Source organism: Pongo abelii, chromosome 2, assembly GCF_028885655.2.
Source record: "Pongo abelii isolate AG06213 chromosome 2, NHGRI_mPonAbe1-v2.0_pri, whole genome shotgun sequence".
NCBI lineage: Eukaryota > Metazoa > Chordata > Mammalia > Primates > Hominidae > Pongo > Pongo abelii.
This window is the reverse complement of record NC_085928.1, coordinates 7,052,365-7,069,847: the sequence shown is the minus strand read 5'-3', so window position 1 is coordinate 7,069,847 and position 17,483 is coordinate 7,052,365. Positions and strand designations below refer to the sequence as shown.

Below are 17,483 nucleotides of genomic sequence, written 5' to 3'. Positions count from 1 at the left end.
TGTTTCTAGCAAACCCCAAATGCCTGCCATGTCAGCCCCCAGCTCAAGAACTATCAGTGACTCCCAGCTGCCTAGATAATAATCTAAACTTCTCCTCTTGGAATCTCAGGTTTACTAGAGTTGTCTGCCTTGCCCCCAATCTCTGCCACCTTATTTCTCCTTTTGCCCAGCATGAGTCTCCCCGGCATTGCCCCTTTCAAGTCTGTGCTTGATTTGTGGGTTCTCTTACATTTAGGTAGATACCACCCACCTAGAAGACCCTGGCCCAAGTATCACCTCCCTGCAAAAGCCCTTCCTGCCCACCCAAGACTCTTCCGTTTAGCATCCTCCAGCTCAAATCACCCCTACCATTCACCAGACACTGGACTCTCATTCAGAACTGTGCAACTTTGGATAAAGTTCAAAGTTCTCCTTGGGAAACCTCAGTTTCTTGACCTGTAAACGGGCCTCATAATCTGTAAAGTCATTCATTGCTGAAGTCTGTGGGATCTTATGAGGGACTAGTGGATGACCAAAATCCTCACATGAGGAACATCAGAGTTGCCTGAGGCACTGGCTAAAAATGCAGATGCCTGGGCCCATGCAGACCTACTGACTGAATTTTCAAGGTGGGGGCCCACGAATCTGTCCTGTTTAACCAACTTCCCAAGTGAATCTTAAAATCAGGTGAGGTTGGGAATGGCGGTGCTAATAATGAACTGGGAGGCACTTGGGCAAAACATCAAACAAAATCGGCTCAGGAAAGAGATTAAGGCTGGTTGATGACAGTGTGTGCATGTGATGCGTGTGTGCACACAGACGTCTCATCTGCCAGACTGTGAGCATCTAGAGGCTGGGCCAGGCTGAGTTTCACTTCTGCCAGCCTCACTAAGTCCAGGATCATCCCAATAGCCATTTATCCCGGACTTGAGAGTTTGCCAGAGAGTCTCTTACTCCCTATTGCTGCTGCTCCTCACCAGGCCCTGGCAGATGAAGACCTTGGCGCTCATTTTACAGATAAGGAAAATGAGGCTCAGAGGAGAATGACCTGGCCAAGGTTACTCCATAGCAAGTTGCAGAGCCCAGATGTGGACCCAGGACAGAGCCAACATGCCTTTATTCACTTGCTAAAGAGAAAGGGAGTTTGAGAAATCAAGGCAAAGGCTGGCAGGGGTGACCTAGGGCTCCTGGAGCTGGGCAGCTGAGTGGGGCCTGCATGTTTAATACTGGGGGGAGAAGCCTTGGAGACCAACCCCAGTTCCTGGGGTTAGTGGGGTGCAGAGGGAAAAAGAAGCCTGGCCTTGTCTCTGTAGCAGGCGAGGGGCACAGTTCAGCTGAGCAGGCCCCAGGCAGTGTCTCTAAGGACAGGAATGAGCTGCAAGGCACATTGCCTGGGACTTAAGGGCTCCCTTCACTGTCACTCAGCAGAGAGGAGTCACTTTCTCCAGTGGAGGCAGCAGGTGGGACTTCCCCAACAGCAGAAACACCTGTCCCTTAAACACCACCTCCCCAGGCATAGGGAACAATGGCAGGAAAGGCCACCGGAGGCTCTGGTGACACTGCTTGACCAAGGTGAGGCTTGCTCTGCTCTGGACTGTGGTTTAGACCTGCTCTCAGGAGACTCAGAAGCCTGGAGGTGCAGGGTCCCAAATGTCCCTCCCACACACCTGCACACACGGCCCCTCTCTCAGCGAAGGCACCCTCCCCAGGAGACAAAGTTGTACACCATAAATAAACCTGTCTGTGCTTCAGGTTCCTCAAATATAGAATGGGAGTAATAACAGTACCTAAGTTGTGAGGCTGTTGAGAGATTAAAGAACCAAACATGTATGGACTGCTTAGAACAGTGCCTGGCATACAGCAGGCACTTAGAAAGTTCAAGCTATCAGGATGATGACAAAATTGACCGGCATTCTTCCTCAAACCATGGGCAGCCTGGGCTCTGAGCCGAGGCCCTGCTGAGCATCTCTTGGGCGCCATGCCTGCCGAGTGCTTTACAGATCATCTCACAGGGCCAAGACCAGGGCTCAAACACTGGCCAACCGGTTCTGAGATTCAGGGTGTCACCCTAACACCTGGGCCTCCTCCTAGCTGCCCCCTCCCTTCTATTCCAACTGTCTCTCTCCCAGGCCTCTCAGGGGCCAGCCTCCTCTTCTGCAGTGCATGTGACTGGGGGATCCTGGGGTCCCCATCAATATTCTTGCTGAGCAACGTGGGTCCCCTGGGTTGGTGGGTCCCTGGGTATCTGAGCACAGATGTGAAAACCTGCCATCACCTCCCTCCCCTAGCCCTTAGGGGAGCATCTCAGGGCAGAAAGCAGAGTGGAGGAGCCGAGGGCTGGATCAGGGCCTGCAGTTCCCCATGCAAAGTACTGAGTACCCTTCTGGCCCTTGGGATGGTGGCATCTGCTAAGCTGGGGACATGGAAGTTACAGGGGCTGGGAACTGGACTCGAGAGTAGAAAAGGACTTTGCTATGGACCTGCAGAGCAACCCCAACAACCCACAGGAGGGGACAGCAGGGCAGCTCCTTGGAGCAGGGTGGCCAGGCAGCTTCTCTCCACCTGCTGGCCCCTGCCGACACCTTGGGCAGCTGGAGAGAAAACCTTCAGGAGAGGAATGTCACCTTGCTGGTGGCCCCCAGGATGGCTGCAACTGCAGAAATCAGACACTGGGACCCCTCAACATGGCAGCTTTGAAACCCCACAGCTCCTGGCTGAAGGTCCTTGGGCACTGGGGACCCCTCCTTTAGGCATTATTGAATGACAGATCAGCCCAACAACTTACAGTACAGTAAGGAGACAGAGGCCTGGGAAGGAAGGCGGGGCTAGCCAGGAAGCTCTGAAGCCAGGCTGATGGGGCACAAACCCCAGCTCTGCAACCCTGGGCAGCATATGTTCTGTGCCTCGGTTTCCTCACCTGTAAAACATGGCTGATAATGGCATCGACCTCACAGGGTGGATGGCGATCACACCAGGTTAATTGCTCAGGACAGGGCCAGGTGCCCAGAGAAGTGTACGTTAAAACTCCACGTGTGAAGGGGATCATCTACTCATGCTGGGGCTAATCTGGAAGAGCTGCCTGCCTGTAGCAGGACTCAGGACAGCTGCAATTATTGCGGTTGGCTCTTAGGTCTCCCCAAAGGGCTTCTACTCTGTGGCTGTCCAAGGCCAGGCTGTGGGCTATGCCACTCTGGAATGAAGCCTTCCCCAGCCCACAGTGTGAGGTGTCCTTGCCTTCTAACATTACTGCCTTACGCTTTTTGGGGTCTTATTATTTTTGGTATGTGGTTTCCCCTTTTACATCATGGTGAGAGCAGTTGTCACTTAAAAAAAATCCCCATACGGTGGTAAAATTAAAAGTGTGCCAGCCAAGGGCAGGTCACTCCACTTCTCAATCCAAATTTTGTTTTTGAATTTGGAGTAGCTTGTGAAATTCGACACTATCATCTGGCCTAGTGTCTCCATTGCACAGGTGGGGAAACTGAGGCCCAAGTGGAGAAGGGCTGCTTGAGCCTGGATGAGAGCCTTGGTCTCCCATGTCCTAGGTCTGGTCTGGATGTCCAGTTCCCTCCCCTGCTGCCTGGATGTCCTAGGACCAGCAGGGCTCCCTACTGATTTGGGGTGCTCTCTCCCAGGCCTAGGAAACACACAGCCCCAAATCCCACGGAGGTCCTTGGCCCCAAGGGAGGGTTCCACCGACCCCTGTCCACCTGGTGACCCATCTTGGGTCAGTTCAGGTACTGAGAGGATGCCTCCAGCAAGGATTTGGGCTGAGGTGGGAAAACAGAGGCTCCCATTGGTAGTCTGGGGGGGGGGCGACCTGGGCAAGTATCCTCAGTGAGAGGAGCCATGCCCTCCTCTAAGCTGCGGGCCTCTGGGGAAGACCTTTGTCCCACTGGGGGCTCTGGCAGGGCCACCAAGGTTGCCAGGAATTAAGTGTGACCAAAGGGCTCCCACATTGGCCTCCTGCACCCTCTCACCGTGGGCAGAGTCCACTGAACCCCATTTCCCAGGTGACTGCAGCTGCTGGTGACCTCACAGAGCATGAGTCACAGAAGGGAACCCAGTGTGGTTCTGGAAAGGGGCAGAGGCTCTGTGAGCAGATGGGGACATGGGTGGACAAGCAAGCACTACTTACTCACTGGAGGTAGGGGAGACTGAGGCACAGAAGCAGCCAGAGAGTGCAGAAGACACCCAGCACCCAGGGTCTCTGTGCCTCAGAATATCTGAGCATGAGGTCACAATGCCCCTTCCAGCACAGCGCAGGGTGCTGGGAGGCTGTGTTTTCCAGGAAAGTACACCACATAAGAACACTCCGCAGCAGAACTAAAGCCAGAGAGGGGTTCCTTTATCACAGAACCCCCCATTGCCACGCCGTTTCTGGGAGCCCCTGCCATTCCCGGGCCCTGGAAGACACATTCCTGCTTATCCTCAGGTGCACCTTCTCCTGGGAAGCCGGCCCAGAAGTTTCTTCTTCCTCACCAAGACCGCAGGAAGCTCTAGGGCGGGGACAGCCCTCCTCCCAGGTAGGGATGAGGAGGGTCCCGGCTTATTGTCATAGCAACCCTTGGTTCTCCTAATTCCACCTGTTCTTGTATAACTGAAATAATAACTGCAGCTGACATTGTTTGTCTGGCACTGTGACGGGCACTTTACATAATTCTAGCTAATAGAAATGTTTTAATCAGGCTAAATATTTTTTTCTGTCCTTAAATCATTTTTCACTGATTACAGCTGCTTACTTTTCTCCTAATTAGTCCGAAAGTAGTGAGACTGTGTAGCATCTTAGAGTCTAATGGGGCTTAAAAGCACACTCAAAATGCTTTAAATGTATGCAAAATCCTCCAGCCTGGTGGCCAATCCCAGCTCCCTGGGCTGCAGGCTTGCATGTGCAGTTCGGGGATCAGCAGGTGGACGCATTATTTTACCCAATCCTTAACCAGCCACCTTTTGAGATGGGTGAGGGGGACTTACCCCAAATGGAGATGAGGAACTACGGCTCAGAATCAATAAGCGACTTGACCGAGGTTGCACAGCCAGGAAGTGGTGGACTGGAGTCTGGATCCGTAACCACTGCGCTCTGGGGCACCGCCTGGCTGTGACCTTAGATACCAGGAAGTCTCTCCCCCTCAACCTAACACAGGGGGAAACTGAAACCAGCAGGAGGCAGGGGAATTATTTTTCAAATTAACTCAAGGATTAGAATCCAGGTCTCTTGAATTAGCCCAGATCAAAAGTATTTTCACGGACCGGGTGGCAGCTGGCCTCAATCATAAGAGCAGCAGCTAACAGCCCTGGCTGCGCGAGGCCCAGTGCTCAATGCTTGCAAGGATCTTCCCATTTAATTATACTCATAATTGGTGAGAGTCCTGCATACCTGCCGTGATTACTAACTACTGACCCCGCAGGCTAGGGAAGAAATGTTTAGCCATTTAAATTCAGACTGGCCAGAGAAATTAGGTGGCTGATATCCAGGGGTGTGACTAATCTCAACGAAACTGATGAGGGGAAGGACCATGGGTAAGTCTCCGAACCCACATCATTTTTGGAAACGCAATTGTTGCCTTCCACCCTCCCTGCCCCCTGAGTCCCCTACCCACCCCTCACCTCCTTAGAGCTTCCTTTCACTCCTGCAAAGTGTCTCACCCAGGGCAGCCCAGGGTGTAATCAGCTTATTCTCCCGTCTATAGCCTGGGCCATCTGAAAACGGCTCCCTTTACTCCTTGGGGGCAAGGATACCTGAGATTTAGGCCACAACTATATATAGCCAAGAAATCCATCCTTTTTAATTGACTCATCTATTTATTTGGTCAAGCAGTTCCTGCTGACCCCCAGATGGCCGAGTTCTACATAATTCCTCCCGACAATGTGTGTGGAGAGGAGGGGCCCTCCCTGCCTCTGCTGCTTGGGCTCTGTATTCCCAGTGCAGGCAGCTCCTGCGGGACTCTGTGCCCAAATAAGGTTTGCCTAGTTCCACCCTTCGCCCATGCTGCATCACCTAGGTTTTAGCTGGAACCTAACACTGCACCCCTTGCCAACTGCAAGTGGTGACCTCAGGAGTGTCACTTCCCCCTCAGTTGCATCATCTGTAAAATGGATCATCATCGTGAATTACACAAGGAAGGTACAAGGAAGTGCCTCGAATACACAATTGGATTTGCTCTCAGGAGAAACAGGATACTCTGTGCCCAAGAAAAATTAGCCATCTTCCATTGCATGCCTTCGTTCAACCTACACTTGACCTTGACTCCGCCCCTTCTTAGCATCCAGCTAAGTGCAGAGAGAGGCAGAAACAAATACCCCTGGGCTCCAAATCTGCCACACTGGGAAAATACCAGCTGAACGGTTTCTCCAGCCGGTGTTGTGTGTCAACAGGCAGCTTCGACCGAGCTTCCTTCGACAGCGCTGTGTCCCTGTCCCCTCCCTCCCAATGCACTTCACAGGCTCCCAAAACCACGTGAGTCAGCAAACTGGGTTAGACACCTTGTTAGAGTGGGTTTCCTCTGGAGACTTGTGGCCGTGCCTGTGATTCTCCTGCAGCCGTGTTTGGTTGAAGGCAGGGTTTGTCTGTTCAGAAGCCAGTTGTCAAAACAACAAGCACTACCTTTAAGAGGCAGTTGGAACCATGACATAAGGATTCCTGTTTCTGGCTGGTTCCCCAAAGTGAATCAAGACCAACCACTCTGAACAGATCCGAGGCCACCGAGCCAGACCCACCCCCACCCCCACCCCAGGCAGCTCCTCTCCCCTCTCCACTGCCCACAGCAGGACACCCCAGCCACGCTGCACTCCTTAGGGCTTATAGAAAATCACTCCAGGCTTCTACTCTCTACCAGGCCTTTCCAAGGGCTGTTTCCCCTACTGGGAATGCCCTCACTGTCTGGTGCCCAACTGGCATATTTTTGATATTCAAGACCTCTGGGAGCTTTTTTTTTTTAACTTTGCATGCCCAAAGCACCTTCAAGAGACCCTCCCCACCCCTGACAGGGTCCTGATTTGTAGCATCTTCCCACACAAGCTCCCAGGCTGGACAGAGGACAGCTCATTTCTGGGTCCCTAGCCCCAGCTGGGGCCTGAACCACAGCAAAAGTCCATAACTTTTGGATGACTGATCAGACTTTCAACTCTCAATGTTTATATGCTTAGAGATTTTCCCCAAACTTCCCCTAACATCAAACACTCTTGCCGGGGCATTTCCAGTACTAGGCAGAGCTGGCAGGGGTTTGAAAAGGTGACTTTCTCAAATGGACTAGAAAGGCCAAAGGGAAACAAAAGGTCTCGACTCCATGACCTTAAGCTGGGACAACCCTTCTTCCCAGAATCAGCCTGCAGGTCCAGAACCCAGCCATGAGACTTCCAGACTCGGCCGCACAGGGATCGCTTGGCCCACATAAGGCCACACTCCCTGATTTTGTCTCCTTTAGGATGACAGACTTCACTGAATGTCTGGATTGTTAAATGTGAATAAATCACCCCTGAATTATGACCAATATTAATTAATAAGACACATTTGGTATTTTCAAAATACCAAGATGCTTTCTCCTACATGCACTTGCTAACCCAGTAGTTATCATAGGGCCCATTTTACAGATGGGGCAACTGAGGCCCAGGCAGAAGATGGACTTGCCCAAAGAAGTAGCACCAAATACTATTCTCTTGACAGCACCAAAACAGGAAGGTGGTTCTGAGAGGAGCAGAGGCCTGAGGTCTCAAGGTGCTGTGTGACCTTGAGCAGGTCACTGCACTTCTCTGAGCCTCAGGAGGCTTGTTATGAGGAGAGTGGATGAAAAGGTGGAGGCAGACAGGCTCATGAGCCCACAGTCACAAACAGCTTCCTTCTACCCACCTGAGACAAGGTCCAGCCTCCTGGCTCTTTACCAACTGCACTGTGCCTGGTGTATAGTGGTTGCTCAATATTTACTAAGTGAATGAATGTTGTCTCACAATATTCATGTGTGAGTGTCTCACACACATCCCAGGTGTGAGATCACACCGAGGCATGAGAAGGCCTGGCACAGCAGGGCTCCCTCCCCTGGGCACACTGTCTGTCCTTCCAGAGGCACTTCATCCCCTTCTTCCTATCCAGAAGACACCTCTTGCCTGCTGGCTGTAGAGTCCTTTTGAAGTCCTCTGGGTTCCTCTACAGTTTTTCCAAAGCAAATGCCCATTACTAAGGGTGTCATGTGGACAACACACATGCCACCTCTTCCCACCTCGCCCCCTTGACAGACATTGCTAATCAATCCTGGCTTCCTTCTCATTGATGTGGACCCAGTCTTGGATTCCTCATCAGAATCTGGTCTCTCTGGGCCCCCAGTAACTTAAGGGACAAGAGACAGACCCTTGTCCGGGAACCCTTGTCCAGGACTGGCAGGATGACCAGAAGAGACTTGAGGGGCTGTGAGACTAGCAGAAGCTCTCAGGAAAACTCAACCCGCAAACATAAATGAGAACCTAGCCCCTCCTTGTGACAGAGGCAGCAAAGGAGGTAGGAGGCATGAGTCCTTTGCAACACAATGGCCCAGGTGGGACTCCACAGAGCAAGAGGAATGAGGGTAGGGATTTGGAGGTGGGAGCCAAGCTGGGGCTAGGAATTGAGAGGCTGAAGAGCAGGGATGCAACTCTACCTCTGGCTGGGAGGAGGGTGGGGGTGAGAAGCAATGACAGGAAGCCAAGGTGGCCTGCGTGCAGGCCCCCAAAGGGTGAGCCACTAAGCGGCCAAGCTGGGGTGGGGCCTGGACACCGGCCCTATGCTGCACGTGCTCTGTGCCTGACTTAGTGGAGGACACTCAGCTAGGAGGAGAGATCCGCACCAGGGCATCAGCTCCTAAATCGAAGGGGTGGAGACTCACCCAAGCTCGGCACTGCTACCCCAAGAACCTACCCTGGGAATAAATGATTTGTTCTATTCACTCTTTTTTCCATGGCGAATCAGAGGTCACACAGAGGGTTAGTGACTTGTTCCAGCTCTGCCAGCAAGTGCGTGGAGACATGAGTAGATAAAGGCACCCTGAGAGTCCCTGCGGGCAACTGGGTCTGAATACTGACCCCAGGGCACCTTCCTTCATGGGTGCCTGAGGAGCCAGCCCTCCAAAACCCCCGAGGCTGTCTGCAGCCCCATGGATCCTGGCGGTGCCTGCTTTTTAAGTCCAGGCGGTTTCTGGACTTAATTGTCCACTGACTTAGAACACATGGACAGATGGAAATGCTTTCCAGGAACTCCCCTCAGACTTCACTGAGGTGGGCAGCCATGGTCCCAAAAGTCCCTGTCCATTTCTGAAAAAGCCCCCTCCCTTAAGAAATCCCCCTCCGACCCCTGCTGGGTCCAAGAGCCGAGACGAGAAGATGCACCCAAGACATCCTCACTCCACCTGAGGCCCAAGCTTTCCTGTGAGGCTGAGGCCAGAGAGGAGGCACCTGCCTGCCCTGGCCCCATCTCCCAGCAGCAGTGCAAAACCAAAGCCAAAGATGTGGGCTAAACCCAGGCTCCTGTCCTGACACGTGGCTGACTTCCAGTTTCTCACTGCCTTCCTGAGCCCCAGTTTTCTCACCTGTAAATGGGGGGCAGTAGTAACTCCCCTACAAGATGATGTAGGTATCAAAGCTAGAAAAACCGTGCAAACTGTAGAGGGCTGCAGATGCAATTACTATGCATATATTCAGACTTCTCTGAGATAGAGGTGCCAAACATAATCACAATAATACTAGCAATAACAGTGATAACTTCATTTATTGAAGAACTGTTATGTGCCGTTCTGAGCTAACGTTCACAGTTAGAACTGCTAACTTTCACGGTTTTTCTTCCCTGACCCTCACAACCAGAGAAGGGAGCTTCTACATCAGGCCCGTTTTGACAGAGGACACTGAAGCCCACAGAGAGGTTAAACGACGTGCCCAGAGTCACAGAGCAGGGTAGAAACTGAATGACATTCACACTCAGGCTCATGGGACCCCTGAGCTCAGGTCCTAACAGTACATCTCCTCTAGAGGATGGGGTATGTTTTTCAACCTCGAGTCTGGCCCAGTACTCAGAGCTATTTTTTGTCTGCTGGCTTTTTCTTGTCTTCCCCAAATGAGAAAGGCTGGCAGACTGGGGGCTGCTTCTCTGGGATGAATTGTTTTATATCCCGTTTCCTAAAGTCCCGAAGGCAGGAGCTCCCCAGGGAGGTGCTACCCCTCCATCTTGATGCCCCAGGGCTGTCACTGATATCAGGCCAGAGTGAAAATGAGGGCAACCTCTGTGGGGTCAATGATTCATCAACACGTACCCAGCATCTCAAACACGTGCACCCCATTCGACCAGCAAGCCCACTTCTTGCTTAGACCAACGTGTAAAGCCGCCCACTCGAAAGAAGTTCACTGGCTTCAGCTTTACCAGACAAAAAAGTTCTGGAAATTCACTGCACAACACTTTAAATCTACTTACCATGACTGAATTGTACACATTCAAGGGGTTAAGATGGTCAGCTTTATGTTATTTGTCTTTTACAACCATTAAAAATAGAGGCCAGGTGCGGTGGCTCATTCCTGTAACCCCAGAACTTTGGAAGGCGAAGTCAGGAGGATCACTTAAGCCCAGAAGTTTGAAACCAGCCTGGGCAACATAGTGAGACCCAGTCTCTAAAAAAAATAATTAGCCAGGCATGGAGGCACGCATGTAATCCCAGGTACTCAGGAGGCTGAGGTGGGAGGAAGGCTTGAGCTTGGAAGGTCAAGGCTGTAGTGAGCTATGATCACACCACTGCTCTCCAGCCTGGGTGACAGAGCACGACTGTCTCAAAAAAAAAAAAAAAAAAAAAAAGCAGAGTGGTTTACAAGAGAAATTGTAACCAGCCAATTTCCCATCACTATGGGATTAATTAAATAAACACTGGTTTATCCAAACAAATCATGGCTTACAACAAGGTCAGCAAACTGGCCACTGGGCCAAATCCAGCAGCTTGTTTTCTCTTGCCTCAGCCTCCAGAGTAGCTGGAACTACAGGCGTGCACCACCACGCACGGCTAACTTTTGTGTTTTTAGTAGAGATGGGGTTTCGCCATGTTGGCCAGGCTGGTCTCGAACTTCGGACCTCAAGTGATCTGCCCATCTCAGCCTCCCAAACTGCTGGGATTACAGGAGTGAGCCACTGTGCCTGTTCAAAAATGTATGACTTTTATAAGCAGAGTAAACAATAAATATCATTTTATTACGGTCTTGGGCCTTCTAGGAAGCGAATGTTGAGGTTGGCACTTCTGTTGAACAGGCCTGAGGTGGCCTTTTCTGACAACACTGGAAGTCATGGGCCTGTTATACCAACACTCCTACATGCACCAGTTTACAATGGGTGCGGGGCGTGGGGGCAGACACCCCATGGGAGATCTCACCACAAGCCCAGAGAGGGTCTCCCTGTTAAGAATCTTCTTTCTTCCTTAAGCTGCCCCAGGCACCAGGAGGGTGAATCTGATTTCTGGACTCAGTCCCATAGCTGAGGGGGTGGGGAGTTGCTCTAGGGGGGCTCACCTTGGGGGATAAAATGAGAAATTGCATGTGGGGTGCTTGGCACTGATGTGCTAGGCCTTTTGCACACTTAACCTCACTGTGCTTACAAAGTGATGAGGTCACCCCGACCCCAAAATCCCAGTATCACTGTCTTTCTAACCCTCCTGGGTGCCACTATTGCTCCATTTCAGGGGTGGGTTACCTGAGGCTCAGGGTAGTTCTATGACTCCTCCAGGTCACGAAGCTGGCAGGGGCTGGAACAGGGATTTGAACTAGGGACTGCCTGACTCCCCAGCTCCATGGACTCCACTACATGGGTTGCCCCCTGTCAGCAATACTTTTTTGGGCTGGTCCATTAATAATTCAGGCTCTGCTGAACAACCAACACACATTCACATGTCCGTATCATGCCCCTTCTCAGATGAGAACCTGAAGGTCAGAGCCCTCAAGTGACGTGGCCAGCGAGGAGGGCGCACACCTAGCAGTGCTCAGACTTCAGAGGTGACAAGGTCTGTTCTTCCACCCTGTTCCTCTAGACACCCCTGCCATGTCAGGGGGCCGAGGAGCCCTTTCAGAAAGTGTTAAGCCAAGAGGGCTGCTTGGAGGAGGCATCAGATAAGTCTGAGGGCAAAACTGCCTCTCAGGCTTTTCTATAAAATGGGCTCCCAAGCGCAAATACATCAGCAAGCCTCAAAAAGAGGAACATTGGCAACCTCTGTTTATTGCCTATAACAGCCCATCCCAGGCAGGGCCCCTTGCACAAGACTCTATCTGGAAGCAGAACTCACATTCCAGCCTCACGGCAGCAGGAGCCTCATTTCCCAGCTGCCTTTGACTACTCATTAACCAGGAGGAAGTCCTGGGGGAAGGGGAAGGGGCTGGACCCAGAGGCCATTCCCAGCCTGGGGAAGTGGGCTAGAGTCAGCTCAACCAGGTTCAAATCCTTCCCAGCTGTGTGGCCTTGGGAACAATCAATTCATCTCTCCAAGCCTCAGTTTTCTGATCCGTACAATAGGGATGACATCAGCGCCCGCCTCACAGGGCTCCTGAAGAGGCTGTGCATGAGTCTGTGACGTGTTTAGCAGTGCCTGATGTGCAGTAAGTGCTCAATAAATTTGTCATATTTTTTCAAAAAGAGTAAGAGCACACCCACTTCTTTGGGTTGACAGAGGTAATACAGTAAACCTCTCGGCAGCATATGAGCATGCTGAGTCCAGGAGTGGTAGCAATTATTATTATTGACGTCTATAATTATTATGATGACGCCTGTGGAGGCTGACATCGAGTAGGTCACCTCCATGCCTGCCCAGCAGCTGGCTGGGTACACACCCCTGCCCGATATCACAGCACAAAAAATACGTCTCCATGGGGTGGGGCTGCTTGTGACCAAGCATCCTAGGCCAGCCAGGCTTGATGGAAAGGAAGGACTTGGTCCAGCCGCTAGCAGCAGCAGGCTTAGGAGCTCCGGGCCACAAACAAACGCTTGTCTAGTCCCGGCTTCACAGGGGACCCCACTCCAACCAATCCGAACCCTGGACCAGTGGGAGCTTAACCTTCCCCCTTAGAAATTTCTGCCCAGGAAGCCAGGGTTTTCTAATTCCAAAGCAGAGTCCACAGTGGGTCTTGACATCAATGTAAGGGGTCAAGGCCATCTTTTTTACTAAAGGGAGACAGAGCAGACCAGAGCACAGCAGATGGCAAGTACGAGGATTATCTGAGAAACTTCAGTTTCAGGGTTTGAGTTTCATGTGCGTGTTTGTGTACATGCGCACACAGGCCACATCCCATTGTAAAATGTATTTAATGAATGCTGAGGATTAAATAAGACTTTGAAAGCCCCTAGAGTAGGCAATGTCTTAATCAGTGAAGAAGACACCCCTTAAACCCTTTTTAAAAACATAATGACGATCCTGAACTAAAAGAAAAATAAAGCTGCTGTAAACACTGAGACAATCAGTGCAATGCCATTAAGATCCACAGATAACAGAATCACGTCAATGTTAAATCAGTGTCCTGGGGTAGATAACTGTGCTAGGGTTATATAAGAGAATGGCCTTGCTCTTTTTTTTTTTTTTTTTTTCCGAGATGGAGTCTCGCTGTGTAGCCCAGGCTGGAGTGCAGTGGCGTGATCGCGGCTCGCTGCAAGCTCCATCCCCTGGGTTCACGCCATTCTCCTGCCTCAGCCTCCCAGGTAGCTGGAACTACAGGCGCCCGCCACCACGTCCGGCTAATTTTTTGTGTTTTTTAATAGAGACAGGGTTTCACCGTGTTAGCCAGGATGGTCTCGATCTCCTGACCTCGTGATCTGCCCACCTTGGCCTCCCAAAGTGCTGGGATTACAGGGGTGAGCCACAGCGCCCGGCCTGGCCTTGCTCTTATGAAAGACCTGAAGGATTGAGGTGAAGGGGCATCATGCCTGCAATTTACTCCCCAATGATTCAGCAAAAATGGAAGAATGTTCCCATGACTGTTTTTATTTAACATATTAGTGAGAAATAGATGAAGCGAATGTGGCAAATGTAACCCATGGGAAAATCTCAACGAAGGGTATAATGCGAGGCCACTGTAATACTCTTGCAACTTTAGCAAAGGTTTTCCATTTTACTTGTTTATTTATAATTTTCTTTATATTATTTTTAATTTTTGCTGAGACGGGGCTCATTATGTTGCCCAGGCTGGTCTCAAGCTCCTGGCCTCAAGCAATCCTCCTGCCTTGGCCTCCCAAAGTGCAGGGATTGCAGGCGTGAGCCACCGTGCCCTCAGCAACATCGTGAAACCCCGTTACTACAAAAAATACAAAAATAAGCTGGGCACGGCGGCACACACCTGTAGTGCCAGCTACTAGGGAGGCTGAGGTGGGAGGATCACATGAACCTGGGGAGATCGAGGCGGCAGTGAGCCCTGATGATGCCACTGTACCCCAGCGAAGGCGACAGAGTGTGTGTGACCCTGTCTCAAAACAACAAACCTTTAACAGAGACAGAGCCAAGCTCAGACTCCAATCCTCAGAATCAACTCAGTGAGGGCATCCTACCCACGGCAGACTTGCCCCAGGCTACTCTGCAGCAGAGCCAGGACAGGGCCCAGGCTGGGTCTCCAAAACCAGTGCTTGGCCCATTTGCAGGGCCTCCCTGTGCTCTCTCTGGCACAGACTGGCTGGGGACCAAGCAGGCACAGAGTGGCCAACCCAGGCCAGGGGATCTGCCACCTAGAGGTGAGGTGTGGACAAGGTCTGTGGGCCTCAGGGGTCCCGTCTTGTCCTCCTAGAGCCTGGGGGAGACACGGAGCTCCTGAGCCCCCCACCTTGGGTCACTGCACAACGTGTGAAACACCCATCCCACCTGGAGGTCCAAGGTCACTTACATTTGGGAGCTCCTCAGAAGGGCTGTGGTTCTGGTTCTTGATCTATTGCAAAGAGAGGAAGCGAAGACGGAAGAAAGAGATCTGGTCAGAGGCAGACTGTGCACAGGGCCCCTGATTTTCCACCCACTTGTAACCACCAGACGTGTGTGCTGGGGAGGGGCTGACCAAACCCCTTGGAAGGCCAGGACGCTGAGGCTCACACACGCAGACTCACACAGGCCAACACAAGCTCACATGCAGATGCACACTCAGACACATGTGTAATCATATGCAGACTCCCAGCCCCACACACTTGCCTGTGTCAGCCACACACACGTTCACAGCCACACACAGACCCACATGGGACACACACTCACACATGTACTCCCACTCACTCACACATGCCCCTCTCTTGGATGCAGGGTCCCCAAAACTGAGCAGCAAGAACCAGCACATTGCCCTTGGTCAGAGGGGAATAAGGTTTCAGCTGCAAATGGGTAAGCTCTTCCACAGCCCTAGCCACAGAAAGCCCACACTCCTGAGTGCCCCACCAGCTCAGTCACGTAGCCTGACTATTCCCAAGGAGCACAGGGACACACCAGGGCCAGAGTGAGGGGCCTCGGAGATGATCCTTGGGGGATGTGGTATTCACCAACCAGTTCAGGGGCGAGAATCACTGTGCCTAGGAAATCTGCTGAGCTTTGCTGAGCCAAGCAGTCCCAGACGTGACTAACCCGGAAGACTTTTTTTGGGGGGGGGGGTTCTGTTGTTTTTTTCAGTAGAAGCTCAGTTTGGGAAATAGGCAACTGGGGGCAGATCACCTCCTCCTACCAGCAAAGCTCCTTGCCCTGAGGCTGGAAGGCTCTCCTGGATTCCTGGAATCTAAGTGTACAAAGTCAGGAAATGATTTCTTCTCAAATGAGATATTTTCAATGAACTGTTAAACTGGGATCAGCAGAAATGGGCAGGGGGTGTCTCTGGGGGAGAGGGCATGGGATGGTGGGTCTGGTAGGGCAGACAGAGGCCTCCAGGACCCCTTTCCTTGCTGTAGCTGCAGCCCTGCCCTGGCAGCCTCCTTCCCAGACCCAGAGGCGCACTTGCCAGTGTCAGTAAATGGCACTCCCGGGCAGCCTACAGAGCTCCCTGTCCCCCAAATTAGATGACCTCATTGCTTTGTTAGGGCCTCCACATTCAACAGGCTCACGCTGGCGCCCACTGGGTCCAAGGGACTGTGGAGTAGGAACAGTCAGTCAACAACTTATGGTGCACTTACTGTGCCAGGCACTGCACTGGGCACATGAAGCTCAGCAGTGGATGACAGAGCCAAGGTCCTTGAGCTCATGAAGCCTGGAACCACGGGCTAGAGGCTGGGCACATGAGAGGCCACCAAGGCTTCATTCTGGGCTCTGTGAAGGCTGAGGTGGATTAGTAATGTCTGCTGTGGGTTTGGGTGGTGGAAGTAGCAACGTAAACCTTGCTATCCTAGACCATACACAGGGAAGTGGGATAAAGTGAAAGATGAAGGCAGCCTGTTTAAAGCACAAGGTTAAGTGAATCAGAGGAAGGACAGCATAATTCTGTATGGGGCAAAACCTTACCAATTACAAGAGGCCAGCCCATCTCAGACAGGAGGATAAGAATGGCACTAAAGGCCAGGTGTGCTCATGCTTGCAATCCCAGCACTCTTGGAGGCTAAGGTAGAAGGATCATGAGCCCAAGAGTTCAAGACCAACCTGGGCAACACAGGGATACCTGTCTCTACAAAAAAATAAAATTTAAAAATTAGCTGGGTATGGTGGCACATGCCTGTAGTCCCACCTACTTGGGAGGCTGAGGTGGGAGGACTGCTTGAGCCCAGAAGTTTGAGGTTGCAGCGAGCAGTGATCGTACCACTGCAGTCCAGCCGGGGTGACAGAGTGAGACCCTGTCTCTTAAAAAAAAAAAAAGATTAGCACTAAAGTCCATATATCTAGCCTGCTGGCACCCATGCCCCTTCTGGAGACAGCCTAAACCTGTTCCAGCAGGAGACCCACATAGGCCTTCTCTCAGCCCAAGGGGTCTAGATAGACTGACTCCATCTCCTCCTCCTAGGTGGGCACGTGAGCCAGCCCTAGCCAGTCAGAGGGGGCTGTCATGATTGGCTCAAAGATAGGCACTTGACCAGACTGGTTAAAAAGAGTGATGACTAGGACTTTTGCCAAAAATATTGGGGAAAAAGAAGGCTCTTTCTTGGTTGAGATGGCTACATTGGGGCAGGGGGCGGCACTACACTGGTAAGCAGCTAGGGCATCCATGGAGAATGAAGCAGGCATAGAGAAACATGGAGCCGGGAGACAGAGAGAAAGAAACTGAGTCCCGATGACATCTTTCAGCACCTGGACTCAGCCCCAGGCTGAAGTATGGCCCCAGGCTTTTAAGTTAAGTCAGTAAATGTTCTTTTTTATTTTTAATGTCAGTTTGGGCCAGGTGTGGTAACTCATGCCTGGGAGACACAGAAAAATAAATAAATAAATACAATAAAACTAAAGTCTGTTTGAACTGATTTCTGCCATTTGCAAGATAAGAATCCAGACCTATACCCTGCGTTGAACTTGCTGTGTAATTTTATGCATGTCTCTGACACACTCCTCCCATTATAAAAAAGAGGAAGGATGCGGATGACAGAACACCTGAGGTTCCCG

The 17,483-nt window shown here is 51.6% G+C and overlaps 1 protein-coding gene across 2 annotated transcripts in view; it reads right to left on the bottom strand.

The window, feature by feature from the left end:
* The window catches only part of SLC6A6 (solute carrier family 6 member 6), an 87,306-nt gene that overhangs the window by 58,802 nt on the left and 11,021 nt on the right, over positions 1-17,483 (bottom strand). The window contains exon 1 of one of the 2 annotated variants that reach the window (XM_024244591.3): positions 14,824-14,865. The exons of the other annotated variant lie outside the window; for it this stretch is intronic. The gene's annotated coding sequence lies outside the window, so the exon portion shown is untranslated. Of the gene's footprint in view, positions 1-14,823; positions 14,866-17,483 lie in introns of those variants that run through there. 2 annotated transcript variants of the gene reach the window in all.